At 39.6% G+C, this 21,233-nt stretch overlaps 1 protein-coding gene and 1 pseudogene across 3 annotated transcripts in view; one reads left to right on the forward strand and one right to left on the reverse strand.

Annotated features, from left to right (window-relative positions):
- Positions 1-21,233, forward strand: part of wnd (wallenda) — a 100,541-nt gene that overhangs the window by 15,422 nt on the left and 63,886 nt on the right. The gene's annotated exons all lie outside the window — the stretch shown is intronic.
- Positions 5-17,242, reverse strand: LOC137252699 (protein I'm not dead yet-like; annotated as a pseudogene).

Below are 21,233 nucleotides of genomic sequence, written 5' to 3' on the forward strand. Positions count from 1 at the left end.
GCGCTCAAAATTGGTGTCGGTTTATGCCAAAATCGGCTAGGCGGTTTAGCGCCAATATTTTCTGAAAAGTTAAGGGCATAACCATAGAGGATAGTATAACAAGAGCCGTCACTCGTTATTTTGAGCGAGTAACTCGCTGGACATCAAAAAATGTATGCCGATTGTTTTCTGAGGGACATTTTTGAATTGCCTCCCATTTATCCATGCGGCGTTGGCACTTTATGCAAACGTGATTTTTGGAAAGAGAATTAAATAAATTAAATGCAGTCGGAAAAATCAACACAAATACCCCATGCAAATGTATAAAAGCCATTTATAAACATCTCGTCTGAAAAAAAAGTAGCGACTACCTCACAGTTTAGATCGAGTAAATGCCTAAAAAATAACGAGTGACGGCTCTTATTATATCTATCCTCTTTGGCATAACCATGTCTCCTTGGTTTAACCATATCGTGGTATTTTTAACTAAGACCACGTTTGCATTAATAGCCATGTTTTTTACACGCGTATACGTTTACGTTTGCGCGTAAAAAAAACGCTTATCCTCGCTTAGATAATGCATAGGAGACCCATCTAGCGGCAGTGATTAAACAACTAGCTACAGCACAGGGTGTACCGAAAAGCGGAGACACAACCCTCTGTTGTATGTCTGTGTATAACATATAGCTGAATCAGTTGCGATGAATTATGGACACGCACCATTTTAAGAGGTGATACATAGAATTAGTGTAGGGGTGAAACATAGACAGATATTTCAGTTACATATAAAGTCTAGGCGTAAACGTCTATAGATGTAAAAAAAAAAAACACAGCTAGTGTAGAGGTGAAACATAGACATATATTTCAGTTATATCTGAGTACAATGCGTATTGAAATTTAGTAGCACTATTTCAGAGATGTATTTAATGCTTAGCAGTCCATATAAACATTAAGCGTAATACTGTTTTCACACAGAAACTTAATGATCTCATTTCACCTGCTAATGAAATCGTAAGTTTTTTGCTTTCACACAGAAGTAACTGCTCGATTAGTATGAAGGATGAGACAGACAATCATGGCGGAACGATACAAGGTGGGAGCATGGTAACATACCTACAAACAAAAAAAATTCCATGTACTTGTAAATTCGATGGACAAACGTCAAAATCGTACTGCGCCGGTAGTTGATGTATCAAATCAAATAAAAAAGGTTATAATCAGCTGTTCGATGCGGCCACCTTGTATCGTTCCGCCATGCAGACAATGACATTTGCTTTGAAAACTAAGAAGCGGAAACGGAAGCGGAAAGCTGCCAACAGAGTTGGGCCCCTATTATGAGACAAATTCGATCTTCGACTGTGGTCGAAAGAGCCGATCGAACGAATTTTCATTCGGTATTATGACGCGCGTTCGATGAAGGCAAGCGTTATTGTGAATTTCGATAAATTCAAAAGTTCACAATAGCACATTTCCAATACTCTGTCAAATAAAATAAAATAAATAAACAAAAGCAGAACTAGTTATTAAATGCAAATATTAAAAATAAAAGTATGACTACAACGGAATTGTGGTTTGATAATTCGTCAGCTGAAGAGGAAAGCTTACTGGAGCTAGCCAGAAGTAGAAGACGGGTGAGGTGCTTCAAATCCTTTGGAAATGAATTCCACAACGTAAGTGTAGCTTTCTAAATAAGTTGTTAAATTGTTGAAATTATAGGTTTTGTTTATAGATTTATTCAAAATTTCAGACTGTCCAAAGAAGCGTTCATGGGCTTGTTGTCCCGTACAGATGAACACAGATGAACTGCTGCAGCAATGCACAAGAGCCAAGTCTATTCCTATTATTTTTTAATTTTGGCAACAGTTCTCCGATTTCGTGCTCAGGGATCCTACCAACTGAGCATTGGAAACGAAAATGCACTCGGAATTGCCCAGCAAACTGTGTCTGTGGTACTATCAGGGGTGCATGTCTTGGAAAATTTTATTTGTGAAAGATAGATAAAATTGAATTACGAGGAGGCTGAGCTGCATCAAGCAAAGTTGCATTTCTATAATGTGCAAGTTCCTTTGCTATTTGGGGATTTTGTTCCATAATTGAAACCAGTCTTTCAAGCTGCTGTTTTGTACTCACGCCCATGGACCTATATCAAATTTATTCAAATAGTTTAAAATTACTACTAGGTAGTAAAAAAGTAGAACATAAATACAAAAAACTTACATTTTTAACAATTCTTTTTCTATTCGATACAGCGTCGACAACAAATTTCTATTCGCTTGAAAATTAGATACACAACGAAAATTTCGACAGAGGTGAGTTGTCATAATACCAATTTCAAATTCGATGTTCGATAGCCAGCGAGGATCGAAGATCGAATAATGCTCATAATATGGGCCTTGCATTGTACTTTTGACTTCATTAGGCATTCGATTAGCTACTAATGAAATAATAATAGATTCGAATTTTGTAGGGAAGATTGAGCTCAATAAGCGTCTTAATGTAGAAAACTGCCTTTATTATTCAATAAGCCGTCTGTGTGAAAACAGTATAAAAGTCTATAGATGTAAAAAAAACAGCTAATCTACAATAAATTCGAAATAGTTAATCTTTGCGTTTACATATGTCCCATCGCTAGCAGAAAAATTATTAGCTGTCAAATTTTCGAATTTCTCTATTATTTCGTGCTTCCAATTTCAGATGACAGCCTAGAGGTGTTACTTTGTCTAGGAAAAAGAATCGGCATCTCTAAAATTTGTTCATAATTACCGATTACATCTTAAGTACGAACATGAAGATAACCTCGTTATATGTAGAGTTTTCGGCATTCCAACAAAGCATGTCAGATGTTCTTTCGTTTTGCCAGCCGCAATGCCGTAAATTACGGTTGCCCTGATTCCAACTTTGTGTGCCGTTAAGAATACTTCAGCAAATCGCATATCCATGTCTGCGTTAAGTTTGTCAGCTCATGAAAGCCGTTACCTTCCCTACAAGAATACTGACTATCATATGACTATCATCTGATTGTCAGCAATGTCAACCTAACGATCAGCGCCTTATACAAACTTTCTATCACAAACTTAAAGGGACTTGCGCAAATGTGATGTAAACAACTGTGTACGTGTGAGTTTTTGTCTCCTTCTTATACACCAACATGGCCTACTGATTAAGTGTATAGCCGTACTGCTCACTCTCATTCCTTTTCCTGGATCAGTGCTGACACTCTAACTATCAAAAAGTGTCATAAATGATAGTTTACTGTAGATATCAGGTTTGACTGTTATACTATCATAAATGACCATTGTTATATTCCACCAAAAATGAAACAATGCTTTTTGCTTTTTATTTACTTTATTTCATTACGTTTTTAATTTTGTACGTGATAAAAGCATACGTGTTTCTTATTTGTTTAAAATAAATAGTTTTATAAGAATTCAAGTTCAGAATGTTGAATTTAAATTCAGAAAATAACAAAACAACAGAAGATCGCTTTCCTCATGCGGAAACATTTAAAAATGAATCACCACTAACCACTATTATTTTTCGCGTATCAATTTTTTGAGTGCGCCCCAATACATTCCGACAGCTTTTGGTATTTTTTAATATTATTTTTGATTTTTTTCTTTTAGCATGGAGCTTTGAAATGCTCTCTTTTTCATTTTTTAAACTTATTTTTTATATGGTTTTCGTCGGTTGAAAGTGGCGGAATTTAAAAAATAACAAAACAACCGTGATAATCATTTGATTGTCATTTGACAGTCAGTAGTGACAACATGATTAAATCGGATAAACTGTTCTCGCATACCTAAAATTTCGTTGAGAATTATGTATCTGTCTCACATGCATAATGGTATCTGCTGTATGTTCTTTTGTTCTGTACCAGGTGTCCGAAGCTTTCCCAGTTTGAGTCCTTTTTCATGATTATAGGCTGTCGTTGGGTACATGCGGACATTCTTGAGCGAACAAAGGAACATACACTCTATACAACTTCGCTTCTAGCTAAAACTCTTATGACAACTTTAAGAAAATGATTTGAAAAATGTTTTCGGGATAAGTTGAGCTACATGTAAACTTAGCTTGAACGTCTATTATTATAGTCATAACTTTTTATTAAAAAACATTATTATAAAAAAAGATAAATTCGTGAACTGTAAAAAAAAGATATGGTCTGCATATTTTACAGTTGCCCCTTATTTTTTCCTGGCTTCGGCTAAAGCCCATTTTGGAAATTTTTTCATATCAGGATATAGAACAGGAATCAAAATGATACAACTTACAGAGATAAGCAATATTGATATAATTGTTGGTGCAATGCCAGCAAGAGCCTGGAAAAAAGAGCGACAAAGAGTTTTATTTTCAATCACACTCGAAAGGTTCAGCTCAAATAACTTATATCTTCTAATCTTTTTCACAAAAGATTTTGACGAAAAATACCAGCTGATTTTTGATTACCCTTATCTAAGGTTCAACTGGCTGGTCCGTTAGGATCTCACATAGACTGAATGAGTCCATAGTGTTGCCAGAGATTTGTTCAATAGCCAAATTGAAAAAACCTATCAAAAACCAGGACCTGTGTTATAAAATAACACCATCCGAGTACTCTTTATTTATTAGAAGACAGAATCTCACCATTTTCTTTGCGCTAATATTAGCATGCTTAGCCACTATATCGTTTCCAGGTGTGCTTATCGGTAGCAGAAAAGCAACACTACACCCTAAGCCAGCTGGGAAAATCAAATTCAATGGGTGTGTCTTAACATTACGTGCCTGAAAAGGAATAAGGAAGTAATGTGTTTTAAATATAATGTTCGTATTGTAACGAATTTACTTGCAAATCCTCTTATTTGCAATCCTCTGCTAAGTTCGAATCACTAAACTGTTGAATAAATAACTCCAATATTGAATGATGGAAAAATGGCCTTTATTAAGTACTTCACAATAACACTTGTACTTTGCAACGAACAGCTTGCTTAATAACTACGCTGATTGATAGCTCAATGAAACTCTACTATTCAAAATAATACTGCTATTGCTCGCTAGATATCGTCTTAATCGCAACTGCTTGACAACTCAAATCAAACTGAATTACTTCTTACTTGCTTGCCCCGCTTTTATAGTTTACGCTGCATACTTCTAGGCTCTTCGATTTCCAGAACTTACTAGTTGTTTCGGCTACAAAATCGCCAGCCACAACTACGTGCAAAAATTATTGCTCTCTCTTGTGACAACTCAGATAAGATATATGCATGTGTTTGTGCATTGCCGCTCCGCTGCTCGTATACGTACATATGTGTAGACGCAATTATTTATTCGTTTATGTAGATACATAAAGATTGAATTATTGATGTGAATGTTTGTAGTTTACAGTCTCCCGCGCGCACATAGGCATATAAGTAAATGCATCTGTGTGTGACATCTCTCTGGGCTGCCTTATATATGTGTATACTTGATTTAATTATTAACGTAAATACTGTTTGGCATGGCCTTAGCATCGCCTTAGTGATGGGATAATTTAGTGATGCTAATATCCGTGACACTGCCCTCCACCTAAGTCTGATCGTCCCGATCAGACAAATCTCTCGATCTAAACGTTGCTAGCCTTTCCAAATGGACCACCTTCATTTTGGTTCGTGGTTTACCGATAGTTTGTATGCGGTACACTACATCGTTGATCCGTTTTACAACTTTGTATGGGCCTTCCCAATTACACTGCAATTTCGGGGACAAACCTTTTTTACGTCGTGGGTTGTATAACAGCACCAAATCTCCTTCCTGAAAACCTTCTGAATTAATTGCTTTATCATATCTGGCTTTCATCTTGTCACTCATAATCTTTGTTCATTGCCTTATCAGATCATGTATTTCTCTCATTTCTTCTTCCAAATCACTAGTGGATTTCCTGACATTTCTCTCCGCATTGGCATCTATCCCCAACTTCAAATCAGCTGGCAGTCTAAGGTCATTGCCAAAAATTACTTTTGCAGGGGTTTGGCCCGTTGTCTCATGCACTGCTGATCGGTAAGCCATCAAGAATAATGGTATGCGGGTATCCCATTCTTTATGGTACTTGTCCACTACTTTCCTTAAGTGCTCCTCCAATGTTCTATTGAATCGTTCTACCATACCATCGGATTGAGGATGCAATGCAGTTGTCCGTGTTTTTCGAATGCCCAATGACTTACATATTTCCGGGAATACAGCTGATTCGAAATTCCTGCCTTGGTCAGAATGTAACTCCATTGGTACACCATACCTTGGAACCCAATTGTTTATAAACACTTCTGCTACCGTTTCCGCTTCTTGATTTGGGATTGGGTATACCTCTGGCCATTTGCTGAAATAATCCATAACTACCAGTACATATTTGTTTCCGCCGTTGCTAGTAGGAAATGGACCGGCGACATCCATAGCGATCCTTTCAAATGGCGCACCTGAGTTATATTGCTTCATCTGGCCATGACTTCGTGTTCTGGGCCCTTTCGCTCTGCTGCAAACCTCGCAGTTCGCAATCCACTCAGTGACCGACTGACGGCAACCAACCCAATAGAATCTCTGTTTAATCTTCTCGAGCGTCTTCGTGATTCCAAGATGACCTCCGCTTGGACCATTATGCAGCTCGCTGAGCACATCAGGAATCCTCTTTCTGGGAACAACTATCAGTTTATTCTTGTATTTACCATCCTCACTCTCCCATACTCGATGAAGGCAACCGGATATCAATTCTAAACTGTTCCACTGTGCCCAATATGACTTCGCCATGGGACTCTCTGCTGACATCTCTTCTCTGTTTGGTCTTTCATTTCGTTCGAGCCCTTGCATAACACGTGACAGATCTGCATCTTCTAGCTGGCACTTTCTTAGCTGTTCCTTGTCCCATTCATCTGTACATGTTATAGTCATTAGCCGGACCCTTTATAATGTCTTCTTTAGCCTCGGCTTTTGAACAGTGCTTGCATTCCAAACTACATGGTCTTCGTGACATTGCATCGGCATTTCCATGGGTACTACCTTTTCGATGCTCAATGGAAAAGTCATAGCTTTGTAGTCGCTCGATCCACCGTGCCAATTGTCCTTCCGGATTACGGCACTGCAGTAGCCATTTTAAAGCTGCGTGATCTGTCCTGACACAGAATCGCTGGCCGTAGAGGTATTTGTGAAAATGTTTAACGCACTCTACCAATGCCAACAGCTCTCTCCGCGTAACGCAGTAGTTCCTCTCTGGTTTTCCAATCGAACGGCTGTAATATGCAACTACCTTCTCCTGTCCATCGACCAGTTGTGATAAAACGCCTCCTATAGCATATCCACTCGCATCTGTATCTAGAATAAATGTTGCTCCTGGAATCGGATATGCTAACATTGGGGCAGTGCACAAACGCTCCTTCAATGTTTGGAAAGCCACTTCTTGCTCCTTCTTCCATTCAAAAGCTTTATTTTTTCTTGTAAGCTCATGGAGGCTATGGGCTACGCTGGAAAAATTTTGTACAAATCGGCGGTAATATGTGCACAGCCCAAGGAAAGTTCTCAATTCATGCAGATTATGTGGTCTTGGCCAATCCTTTACTGCCTCTATCTTTTCATTCGCTGTACAGACACCTTTTGTCGTTACCTTGTGGCCCAAATAATTTACTTCCTTTTTAAACAGCGTACACTTTTTGGGACTTAACTTCAGACCAGCGCCAGCTATTCTCTGGAAAACTTCCTCCAAGTTCTTAAGATGTTCATCAAAACTCTTGCCCAATACGATGATGTCATCCAGGTACACCAAGCATGTTTTCCAATGTAGTCCTTTCAGTACCTGGTCCATGAGTCTCTCAAAAGTAGCTGGTGCATTACAAAGTCCAAAAGGGATCACTGTAAATTGCCAAAGACCATCACCGACACTGAAGGCTGTTTTCTCTTTATCTTTCTCCTTCACCTCAACTTGCCAGTAGCCGCTTTTCAAGTCCAGTGTGGAAAACCATTTCGTACCAGATAGCGAGTCCAGAGTGTCGTCAATTCTTGGTAATGGGTAGCTATCCTTTTTCGTAACGTTATTCAACTTCCGGTAGTCCACGCAAAACCTCATTTCTCCATCCTTCTTCTTTACAAATACTACCGGTGAGCTCCAGGGACTAGCTGATTGTTCGATGACGCCGCTGTCGCTCATTTCTTGTATAATTTGACTCACAACTTGCCGCTTCGCCAGTGGAACACTACGTGGAGCTTGACGGATCGGCCTCGCATCTCCAGTGTCAATTTGATGTTTCACAACGTTGGTGCGGCCTGGTTTAGAACCATCCTGGTCAAATATGTTCGCGTACTTTAGGAGCAGTTGTTTTGCCTTACTCTGATATGCTTCCTCTAGCCCCTGCGTCCATGCCGTGATGTCATTTGAAAGATTAGTATTACTAGCTGAAACGTGTTCCTGGAGCTGTTCACAGTTAATAACTACTTCAGCCTCTTGGCATCTTCCCAAAATATCTCCTTTAGTCAGTTTGAGTGGTGAATTGAACTCATTGAGTACTCTTACCGGAATACGTCCATCTTGTTTTGTCATAGCCAGGGTTTTTCCTACAAGTATGTTCAGTGCTGATTTGTTTGCTGCTTCGACAACCCACAATTTGTTTGTCCCACAATCTCCATCAATCTTAGCCCAGATGACTGCTTCTGATTTTGGTGGTATTTGCTGACTCTCTTCAACCAGCACTCGTTTACTGCTGTAGCCTCTCTCGTAGCCGAAATTAAGTGGCACATCCATGTTCTTATATCGCATCGTCTTGCTTTGCATATCGATCCTGATGCCTTGGTTGATTAAGAAGTCCACTCCAATTATGATTTCATCAACAATACCTGCCACTATAAAATTGTGTACTACCGTGACGTTCCCAATTGCGACTTCACATTCTACTTCTCCAATTACCTGGGTGTCCTCTCCCGTGGCTGTACGTAATCTTGCTCCAAGCAATGGTCTTATCTTTTTGTTGACTAAATCCGCTCGAATGATGGAATGAGATGCACCCGTATCTACAGTCAGTAACCGTTCCTTTCCGTCCACATGTCCTCCAACAGTAAGATTGCTCGATCTTCTTCCAATCTGCGAGATAGAGATTATGGGGCATTCAATTGCGGGAGCCAGCTGTCGCCCCTTGCGGCTGACTCGATTTAGTTTAACGATTGAGTGGTCTTGGATATTTGCTCATCACCTTCTGCTCTGCGTTTACGACCACCCACATTGTTGGAGCTATTGGGACCATTGCTGCAATGTCGTGCAATATGACCTGGGTTGCCGCACTTGAAACATTTAATAACTCCGGCATTTTTCTGTTGTGATCCCTTCAGTGCTTCCAAAATAGTGTCTACCCAATCTGGTCTTTCCACTTCTACACGATAAGCTTTGTATGCTGGTTTACTCAATAGTGAGGCCGTTTCCTGAGTCAATGCATGTGATACCGTTTCAGCAAATGTCAGCTTTGGGCTTGCGTATGTAGCTCGCTTCGTTTCCACGTCCCGTATGCCATTTATGAAGCTCTGGATTTTTACCCTTTCAGTGTATTCCACGGGTGCGTCCGCATTTGCAAGATGAGCCAATCTTTCAATATCTGAAGCAAACTCCTGCAATGTCTCATTTGCTTTTTGGTAGCGGTTTTGCAATTCTATTTGAAATATCTGTTTCCTGTGTTCGCTTCCGTATCGCCGTTCTACAGCAGCCATCAATGAGTCATAACTGTTCCGTTCGTACTCTGGAATAGTCTGTAAGATTTCGGCAGCTGGTCCTTTCAATGCTACGAAGTGTGCGGCAACTTTATCTTCCACATTCCAGTTGTTCACTGCTGCGGTCTTCTCAAACTGTAACTTAAAGACCTGGAAAGGAACAGAACCGTCAAAGGATGGTGTTTTTACCTTTGGATTACTCGCTGAAACTGCTGGACGATTTAATTGTAACTGCTGAATCCGATCTTTCAAAGCATCCATCTCAGCTTCCATTTTATCTTGTCGTTCACTAAAACCCTCCAACTGCGATGATATGCGATCCTCTTGCGCTTTCAACTGCTGAGCCAACTGAGATATCATATATGTCTTCTGTTCTCCCAGTTGCGATGCCATATATGTCTTCTGTTCTTCCAGTTGAGATGACATTTGCGACGACATTTCTGAAATATGCGTTTCTTGTGCTTCAATCTTCGATGTAATCTGTGTCGACATTTCTGAAATACGCGTTTCTTGTGATTCCATTTGTGATGACATATACGTATAGTTGAGATGACAGTTGAGATGTTATATCTGTCTTTTGCGATTCCAGTTGAGAAGCCACTGTCGATGTTTGAGCAGATATTGCAGCCAAAATCATGTTCAAGTCTGTGCTGGTAACCGTCTGCGATGTTTCGTTTTTCTCTTCAATTTTTGTTGTCTCCTCGCCATCAAGGTGAAAGACATACTCTTCCACATCAATTCCTTCTGCTTCCATTGCCTCTCGTAGCCGTGCCTGAAGTTCGAGTTTAACGCCGCTTGTATTCAATCCACGGCTCTCCAACTCCTTCTTCAGTTGCTGGATTTTTAATTCACTGAACTTTGCCATATCCTTGTTGTCTTCTGGAATTTATTCAACAATTCCTCTTCTGACACCAATTGTAACGAATTTACTTGCAAATCCTCTTATTTGCAATCCTCTGCTAAGTTCGAATCACTAAACTGTTGAATAAATAACTCCAATATTGAATGATGGAAAAATGGCCTTTATTAAGTACTTCACAATAACACTTGTACTTTGCAACGAACAGCTTGCTTAATAACTACGCTGATTGATAGCTCAATGAAACTCTACTATTCAAAATAATACTGCTATTGCTCGCTAGATATCGTCTTAATCGCAACTGCTTGACAACTCAAATCAAACTGAATTACTTCTTACTTGCTTGCCCCGCTTTTATAGTTTACGCTGCATACTTCTAGGCTCTTCGATTTCCAGAACTTACTAGTTGCTTCGGCTACAAAATCGCCAGCCACAACTACGTGCACAAATTATTGCTCTCTCTTGTGACAACTCAGATAAGATATATGCATGTGTTTGTGCATTGCCGCTCCGCTGCTCGTATACGTACATATGTGTAGACGCAATTATTTATTCGTTTATGTAGATACATAAAGATTGAATTATTGATGTGAATGTTTGTAGTTTACAGTCTCCCGCGCGCACATAGGCATATAAGTAAATGCATCTGTGTGTGACATCTCTCTGGGCTGCCTTATATATGTGTATACTTGATTTAATTATTAACGTAAATACTGTTTGGCATGGCCTTAGCATCGCCTTAGTGATGGGATAATTTAGTGATGCTAATATCCGTGACAGTATGCTTACCAAGGGAACAACAATACTGGAAGCGGCCGCATTTGCACAGCAAGTTCATATAAGAGCTCCAAAAAGGACCGAGAGTACTTGTAGAACTGGTAATGGCATCGAAGACAAGCCCTTAACATTATCCTGTAAATAACGTGAGAGTTCAGTGTCAACGAAAGCAAGCGCCAGTGAGTAGCCGCCACCTAAAAATAGATCATTCTTTGCTCCAAACCGAATTCGTGTGTGATAGAGCAACAAGGAAAGAGTACGGGTACGGGCCATAGTTCTACGAGCTACCGGGCAAGAATACTACATTTATGAGCTCCAACTTACTTCTAAGATAATCAAAACTTACCAAGCACAAGAATTAAACCCCAAGGAAAATTTGTATTGACATACTTCCATGGAAGTAATGGGGCTACAGTTTTGGTGAAAGGACCTAGGGGTATAGAAATAATTATGAAATATTTTCATGTTTGTAGTGAAGTGACAAATTTACCATGACCGCAACAATATTTGAAGAAAGCATAATGTGCTGGTAAATAAAAGAGCATTAAGGTGATGGCTATAACTGGAGTTGCGTCGATGATGTAGCTGGAAAGAATTACTTAAATATATGAAGAATATTATAGCAATAATTTTGTAACGAATTTAGGGAAACTCCGCTTATTTTACACCTTCTGCAAAAGTTCGAATCGCTAAACTGTTGCATAAATAACTCCAATATTCAATAATGCAAAATGGTCTTTATTAGACTACTTTCAGAGTACTTCACGATAACTCTTACTTCACAACTAATTTCATGTTTAAATCAAACTGCTTACTGACTACTCAGCTTTCGCTGCTTTTATACTCTCTGTTGCCTCGTCCACCCATTTCTCCTAAGGTCTAGTAACTTCGCGAACTTCATGCTTGGTAGCCATATATGTACATGTATATTTGTAGCTATATATATATAGCATAGCTATATGCGTGTGTATATGTGAGTACTACTTCGGCTGATGGTGAGTATCTCTCTGCTGCCTTGTATGTACATGTGTAAATGATGATTGATTTGTTTTCGTACATACAAGTGGCTGCTTAGTATCGGATTAGGGATGCTTGCATCACTTAGTGATGTGAATATTCGTCACAATATGTTATGATCCTAATATTTGGAGGATAGTTGGAAGAGATAAAGAGTATACGATCTCGAATGTACCTGACTTTGGTGGTGCAAATCTCAAATATCAGGTGCAGCATTAGCCATCAACTCCGGATGTATAACGTTTTCAGGCTGCAGATCAGTGATCGTCACATGAATCAATGCAATGAAAGCACTAACCGGTGTCAAACCTGATAACATGGGACACAAAATGTGAAGTTCCCTTGAGGGAGGAATAGGATGAGTACTAAGACAGTGGTAGGAAAATTACAGTCTTGAGACAACGTAAGATCTTGCAAACGAAGGGACTATGCCATGGAAGGAAAGGTAAGACTGTTTTAAAGTGCCACCAATCAGCATAGCGATATTTGTTAACAGTCGGCTTCATTAAAGACATTAGTTAAAATTTAGCAAATCTGAAGTTGTGCAGAGGTATAAAGTCTAGTTCGCAGCCTCTGGCTTCAATTTTGAGATAAGTGAATATAAGTGCGCCTCATAACTCTGTACGACAAACAATGAGCGATTTCCGGGAATATATTAAAAAATTATATTGCAGATCAAAGAGTTATAACCATGGGCTTCATCTATGCTAGTTTTCATTGAGAGTTCTTAGGAGTGCAATAACAGGAAGATTTGGTGTCGTCGCCCTTGTTGGTAGTAACCTCTGCAGAAGCTGTCATGAGCAGGACAAGAAAGAGTAGATTCATCATATTCTTTCTGTTGTTGTGGTAGTAGCGATAAGGTTACTCCACGAAGGCTTTGGGGAGTGTTATCGATGTGATGGTCCTTTGTCGGATACTGATCCGGTATGCTCCGGTAACACAGCACCATTAAGGTGCTAGTCCGACCATCTCGAGAACGATTTATATGGCCACATTAAACCTTCGGGCCATCCCCCTCCCCACCCCCAAGTTCCATGAGGAGCTTGGGGTCGGCTAGAGTCTCGTCTGTTAGTGAAACAGGATTCGCCACGGATAGGTGAGGTTGACAATTGGGTTTGGAGAAGCTATATATTGCGCTGGCAACCTAAAAAGGTTGCGTTGCACAGCCCCTTGAATCCGGTATTTTCGTCGCCTCTTACGACAGGCATACCTACCGCGGGTATATTCTGACCCCCTAACCCGCTGTGGTCATATTCTTTCTCGATGTCGGCAGTTCTGACAAAAATAATTTCTGGCGGCTCGTTCTCCCGATAGTCTGTCGGAGGTAACTAAGGTGGATATTGCGCCCCTACTACTGTATCTATGGGTAGTTAAATAGGAACGTTGTAAATATAGGGATGGACGAATGCGCACCCGCTCGCTCTCAGTGCGTATCCCATGCACGACTTCTGAATCTGTAAGGTAGTATGTTATTTTGTGATGTGTTAGTTGTGGGATTAAAACTTGTAACATTTATAATTTGGCTGCCATATACGGAATAGAAGCATGCTGCGACATATGGGGAAACCAGCTGCAAGGCAAAACCCCGACACGTGATGTATACAAGCGTTCACCTAGATTGAGCTCACTCAACTCGCTTACCATAAAGCTGTCTATTTTGAATGCATCTCCGGGATCAGTTTTTTCACCGCAGCACAAAAACTACAAAAGTCGTGCGTATAATGCTCACTGAATAGAGACTAGCCCCTCTTCGGGCTGACACAAATAAAAGAGATCATGAGTAACTGGGAAACTATAAACCTCAGCCAATAAGTTTGAGAAGTTTTAAGTCAAATTGATGTTATAAAAATCGTTGGCTGAATCTTCATAATGTGACAACCAGTCCTCCTAAATCCTACACTTACAGTATTTTGACCTAAAAAGGACTCTTCTAAAGCACCTGGTGAAATTTTTCCTTCTCAAATACTTATATGCACATCTATTACTCACCGTTCCTTTTGTAAGGCATCCGCCCAACCGTTCATTATACCAGGCGATTGAAAAAACAGTAAAATAATCAAAAGGGAAAATAAAATCGTAATTTGAATTTCTTGTAAATTCATAGAACCCATATCCTCATATTTTTGTTTAAGTGCTGCAGCGAGTTCTTCTGAGCTTTTAGAGAAGTTTGCTAGAGCGCTGCCAGTTTCACTCTGCGGCCGACAGAGTCCAAGATGGGAAATTAACAGTGTAAAGTAGAGAAGAAATAGTGCGATCATAACCCATGGCAAATTTAACGCCATGAAAGCTGGAAATGTTATATGTTGCGCTGCATTTTTATATAACCTAAAATGTGGAGGGAAGAATACATATTTAGTAAGCATGAGAACAGAGAATCTTGAATTCGAAAGCTCGGAACAACATTTTTATACTCTGCTTGCCTACGTCCATGGTGTTATACCAAGCGGCGTTCAAAGAATTCGTCCTTTCCTTATCTAAACATTGTTTAAATGAAGAGGAACAACATAGCTCAAGACACCTTTTCCAGGGGATTGCTTAAAATTTTCGTTTGATTGAAGTTTACTTACGTTTCATAAATACCTTTGAAGCTCAGGTTTGTTGCACTACCAATCATTGTACCGCAGCCGCCAATCGTTGCAGCATAGCAGACAGCCAAATAGAAACACGTAGCAACTGGTGATGCCTCTCTGTCCCTTAAATACGATAAATTACGGACTATTAAACGTGAACACAAAAACATCAGTACAGTTAGTGGCTCACTCTTCCTCTTGTCCTGGCTTTTTATCCTCTCGCATTCTCAGCCCGCCCTAAGTGACATGATTATATTTTTAATATTTGAATAGGATTACAATGATTCCTCAATATGAACTTAAAGGGAACTTATAAATTAAAGAAACGCGGAGTATACTTCTCCTATAACTTACCGCTTCGAACTCATCAAGTACTGCTTTTGTTATGGGCAACATGAATGACGTAACGGCTGCATTTTGTATAAACATTGATGCGATTCCAGAGGCTAAGATGAGACCTAAAAGGAGGCTATAAAATAGGAAATGGTATATTTTAGAATTTATGTAGAGCCTGAATTTCGCGTTGAGCTGGAAAACCTCGCAAGAAGGAAATTTGCACGTGCGAGTGAGATCACACGTGAGATCATATTACGAGATAATTGGAGTTGAAAAACGGGTGGGATCCTTTAGTTTACTCCTTCCTTTGGAGGTAGGCTATTGAGATACACGGTTTCGCCATCTGTAGGTACTTTATCTTAAGTTTGAAGCGTGAAGCCGAATACAAAAGTTCTAACTCTAAAAAAAGCTGGCGTCCGAAGTGGACCTACAAAGGCTCTATGGTTATGACTGGGTCATATTGTACAAGTATGCGCAAATTGCGGAAAGGAGATAAAGAGAAGATGATTTCTTTGTCGATTAACAGGGTAGGTGATTGAGATTTGGAGACACACAAGACCACCAGTTCCTATTTTCGTAAAATTCTATTTAATTCATTTAGTCCTACAAATACATTGTGTCGAATTCACGTACTGCTAAGTGGTTCGATTTACGCATAAGGAATTCGTGGTAAAGATCATGATATTAACAAGCTACTCGCGGTGCTCTCACTCCCTCCAATTATCTCTCACAACAGCTCTCTTAGAGTAATGATGTCATCGTACGGCGGCTAAAACTGATAGGATTTCAGCGGACCCTAAGAAACAAAAACAGCGTCGATTAAGTATGCATTACTGCTTCGGGATGAAGGTATCGTCTACAGGTCCAGTAAAGAAAAATTCGAACTCTGGTCTTATACTTTTCCTTTAGACACCCAAGCGACTGAATTGTCATATTTGCTGAGCATAGCATAAAAAGTTTTTTGCAGAGCCAAGGTCTGTTAAGCAACTGAAGAAATAGTGATTGAAGAATTGATGCTTTGTTCAGGGTAGTGCTTTGTTCTGCAAAAATCAGTTTTGGGGCTCCCTTTTGTCCTACATGTATCACCAACAGACAGTGTTCCATTGTTAGTTCTGCCAGTAGGCTGAAAGAAGGCTACTCTCACCGAAATTATTTTGATTTTTTTTAATACTGTAGAGTATACGTCTAGCGTCGATTGACATATCTCTGGTAGGTTCGTGGCCAGTCTGGCTATATGGAATAATGTTTTTACCCATGCCACCTATTTCACTTGCTGCAGCTAATTCCCTAGCACCAGTCTACAATGACGTTATACCTGCGAGGGACTGTTTCCTTATACAACTTTAGTCGCAGCTTAGTCTGAAAGAGGCCGCGACATTTGAGCTCAGTTATCTACGCAAGCTTTCCTCCGAAACTTTTCTTAGCTTACCGCTTTGAACTGCAACCAATCATCGAGATCAAGCCGATAGCAGCACGATTACTTAATTTACTATGTTCAAGAGCAAGACCCACCATAACACTTCCCAAAAAAATTGTTAATGTGGGGGTCATGTACATTTTCGTTGTCTGTCCTGTATGCTGAAAGATACGAAAAAGAAGTATCATATGAAGAGGAATGCATACCAGAGATTTTAATGCCACCTACCAAAACCCCTAGAAGCGGCGCAGTAAAAAAAGGTATTAAACCAGTAATATACGTAGGAACTGCATTTGTCATCCAATAAGTGGCCATAATGGCGAATATGTACACGGCACGGAAAGGCTAAGATATAAAAACAAAAGAGCTACAGTTGAAGATAAAGTCTACCGCAAGAAGATATACTTACTCTATAATAGTTTGGCACAATAAGCGGGAGCTATATAAGCGGGGTTAAGAAAAGGACTATCCCACGCCAATGATACTTCCAGAGATTACCGTACATTCGTCGGCATGTTGTATCTCTAAAAAATGTGACAGGGAACATTTTTTCAATTACAATTTCAGACCACTAACACTTACTTCTTACCTTTCTTCCATGGTTCTCTAATCGGAAGCTGTGAGATCTTGATGAAATAGTCTCCAATCACAATATTTTTTCTCTTAGAATTTTTTCTATTTTGACATAAATTTTATTTAAATGACAATAATGCTAAGTTTCAAGCTTTGAAGTTGCTGTCAAATGGATGAGTAAAGTGCGCGCAATCCAATTCTCTCTTCGCTGAATTAGGAATCTATTCTGCGCGTGATCTGCATAGAATAATGGAAATTTCAAGACGAATGTAGAATATGACTCGTTATTTTGCCACAGTGTTGCGACAACGCGTACCTCCACAAGAATTAAGTAGAGTTCCTAAGGTCTGCCCTTGGAACAATCATACTCTAGACGACGTTGAGAGCTTTATCTTCTGAGAAACACATTGATGGTATGGCTACTACATTCGTTGATGATGTCTCGCTGGAAATCCACCTTTTTAAGCACTGGACGGCACAGGCTAAGTGCAGTAAAGCACTCCTTGGGTGCTTCTAATAGAAAGTTGAGAATGCAATAATGAAGTCGGCGATTTTTAACTTTGGAAGTGTGGGAGTGAACGTACCCAATCAATACTAGGCATTACTGGATACAATTGTGCCAATAAAAGGGAAGCCATCTTCTTTTATAAATAGGCAGCACTTCAGAGTATCGGATCTGTACATACAATCTGGTTGACCGGCGTGCAGGGTAAACTATGAGCTAAACAGGTCAACATAGCGTAACCTAGAGGGCACCAAGATGGCTGTTGAGCTAGCATGGCTTGGATCGGCTCTTGATGTCGTTGGAGCGAAGGAGGCCCTTGCACTGCTGCAAGGGTCGTCATACAATGAAACACGATCTTCATCCGTTCATATGTAAGATAAATTGAAGCGATATATATTGCTATTAGTTGCGGATCATAATAACTCGTGACACTTCCGGCCAACTGCACGAATTTTGCAGGCGTCTGTTGGAAACTGAGTTACCTTCCAGCGTATAGCTTCTTAATTGGTGTTTAACGGTTTTGGCGTCAGTCGCTTCTTCGCTGTGCTAACTGGCGCCATTTGGTAACCACAATAGAATTTCAATCGTCCTGCCAGCCCTTTAGTGGGGACCACCCTCTATATAGCTTCTTGACCGTAGCATCACCTTTTATTCGCGTAGCATGGCCAGTGTAGCATATATGTTTTTATTCACTGGACTATATTGATGTCTGCATAGAAGTCGTACAGATCATGAGTAGCAATAACTTAAAATCTGGTTGTTGGTCAGTGTAGAGAGCCGTGCGAAGTCTACATAGCATTTCTCTAATTTGGATGCCGTGGCATCGCAATATATACGAAACCAAGAAGGCCGATGAACTGGCACGTCGTTATTTGGATTTAAGGTAGCTGTAGTGATGTCGACCCTTACACTATTAGGACTCATAAAGCGTCGTATTCCTCAGAGCGTCAAGTATATGCTGTGTCATTTGAAGGCTCTAAATAAATCTTACGGTGTATCTAAGCTCGAAATAAGGGCGTAAGCTAAATTTATCGACTCTTCCTGGTTCGAGCCACGGTAGCTATTAAATCGGGACTGGAGAGCGTTTAGTTTATCACTAACCTAACGCCTTGGCGCAAAGAAAAAACCTGTGGAACAAAGTTCGGGGCAATACCGGAAATCATGAATTAAAGGTTTTCCACTCAAAGCTGAGCGAACTACCTACTTTAAGGGCCAATTAAACTTCCTTAACCCTAACGCTATAGTCGTAACCATACCCATCTCCAATGTGATCGATTAATGGTGCCTTAACCTAAAAATCGTGAAAATTTCATAAAAATGAAGAAAACGCAAAAAATTACAAACATATTCCACAAAAAATAAGTCTCTTAGTCATAACGTATCCAAACCAATGAATAAAATCTACAAAAATTTATTAAATTCACCAACTCAAATATTTTTAGGTTATGGATATGGCGAGAAACCAAAAACCAATTGGTTGGCAAAAACCAATATGGTTATGGCGTTAGCGTTATGGTATGGCACCATTAATCGATTAAATTGATTTCCATTAGTTAGGTTCGATCAGCTGTTTTATCTGGTTATGGTTTTATGGTTATAAGTCACCATTAATTGGCCCTTTAATATGGTTTATGTGTAACTTAATGTCGCGCCTTGCTATGACCATCAGATAATTTATTTATATGTTGCATGTCCCTGGGCTCTATCCCGGAACTTTGTGCATACATTGTAAACCACTATGCCATAGCAGACGTAGAAGGAAAATACAGCAATTAGCCAGAACATGTAAAGTGTTTCACAAAGGTTCTTAAGAGTGTGTCAGAATTGAGTGCACTGATCTCAACACTGTAAACTGTGGTGAGTTTCAAAATTGGCCAATTGGAATTGGAATTATTTGGCAAATAAGAAAAGCATCAAATATTGGTGTCCCACTTGTTTTAAGTTTACTCTTTTACCTGCAAATACAAATCAAGGTTCATAAATGAACTGACATACTCTGTGACAGAGAGGATATGGCATATAGAGAGCGTGAGAATGGCTATTTATTTTATGAAAATACATAGGACTGGACTTTGTTGTATGCGCCCAACATTGTCAGCAGGTTTTCAGGTAGTTATGATACATACAACCATTCGAACATATGTATTTACGTTCTTGCATTCTTGTGGAATGAATGATGGTTACAGTGGTTTCTAATAGATCCCTTTATCAAGCATAATTAATTATATTTGAATATTTTCCATCCAAAAGGCAAGTCGTCAGACAAGGAGAAAGCCTTGGAACACAAGGAGTACGCTTTAGAAGTCTTCTTAGATGTTTACAAATCTTCCCAGGGCAAGGTATTAGACCACTGTTGCGAATGCTGGTTATAAACCAACTGCTTAAAAATTACGGAGTACGCAGAAGGTGGCTCAGTTCCCAAAAATAGAAAATGCCTGTAGAGAAATTAACCGAACAAGATTAACGAGAAACCCTTAGCTAGGAGAGGTAAATCTGCCGGAGATCAAACACAAAATCTTTATTTATCACTCTAACATGCCAACCTAATATAAACGCACGCAAGTCATTTTCTGTCAAAAATTTCTCATGCACAAACAACTTGTATGAGAGCAACCTAAATTGAATTTGCTGCGTGAAAACCTAACTCGATTTCCAATTTCTGTTCTGCGTGACATTTAGATTTGACGTTTGCACACATGCTTCACATTGTCGCAACGCATGCTTATTTGGGTTAGGACCAAAGACTCTATAAATATAAGATGGGACATTGTAGAGTACTAAAGCTTTGTGGAAATTGTGGGACGGCTGTACCAGGAATTCACCATACTTTTTGCTATGCTGTCCGCCTCAACATAGCTGATTTTATAAGGCTGTTTAACTTTGTAATTTATTTTGCCTTTGGAAAAATTACCTATTTGAAAATAAGCTGGCTGAAAAATATTGGCATAACAGGTTAAGTTAAATCAACAAATGAAAATCTCAGCCAAGCGATTTGTAAAAAAAAGCTAAGTTGTCTATTTCTTACTTTCTCGATATAGGGTGTGTTCGAGCTGCAGCAGTGTTAAGCTGGAGACATTGGTGCTTTATCGGTAACCGTATCGGTAACCTTTTAACAGCTGATTCGACCAACCTTGTGAGAATCAATGCAATCGATTATTGGTGCCGCTAAAGTGGTAACCGTATCGTAGCCAACCAATTGGGTTTTGGTTTACCGTCGTAACGATAAACAGCTGATTACGGTAGGGATACGGATACAGCGATACGACATACCGCACCAATGACTCCAGCTTTACTTTTTATGACAGCGGATAACGTTCTTCAGCAACATTTGAGCAGATGTGGCAATTTCCCGCGTTCGTTGAACGAAATGTTGACCAATCTATTGATCATCTCTAGGAAATTAGCGACATTCCATCAACTAAGCAGCACTTTAGCAATACTACTGTTATTATTTGGCTGCTCAAACACACCCATATAAATTGTGCATTAAATCTAAAATATAAAACTCAAAAA

This window comes from Eurosta solidaginis, chromosome 5, assembly GCF_040869045.1.
Source record: "Eurosta solidaginis isolate ZX-2024a chromosome 5, ASM4086904v1, whole genome shotgun sequence".
NCBI classification, from domain to species: Eukaryota; Metazoa; Arthropoda; class Insecta; order Diptera; family Tephritidae; genus Eurosta; species Eurosta solidaginis.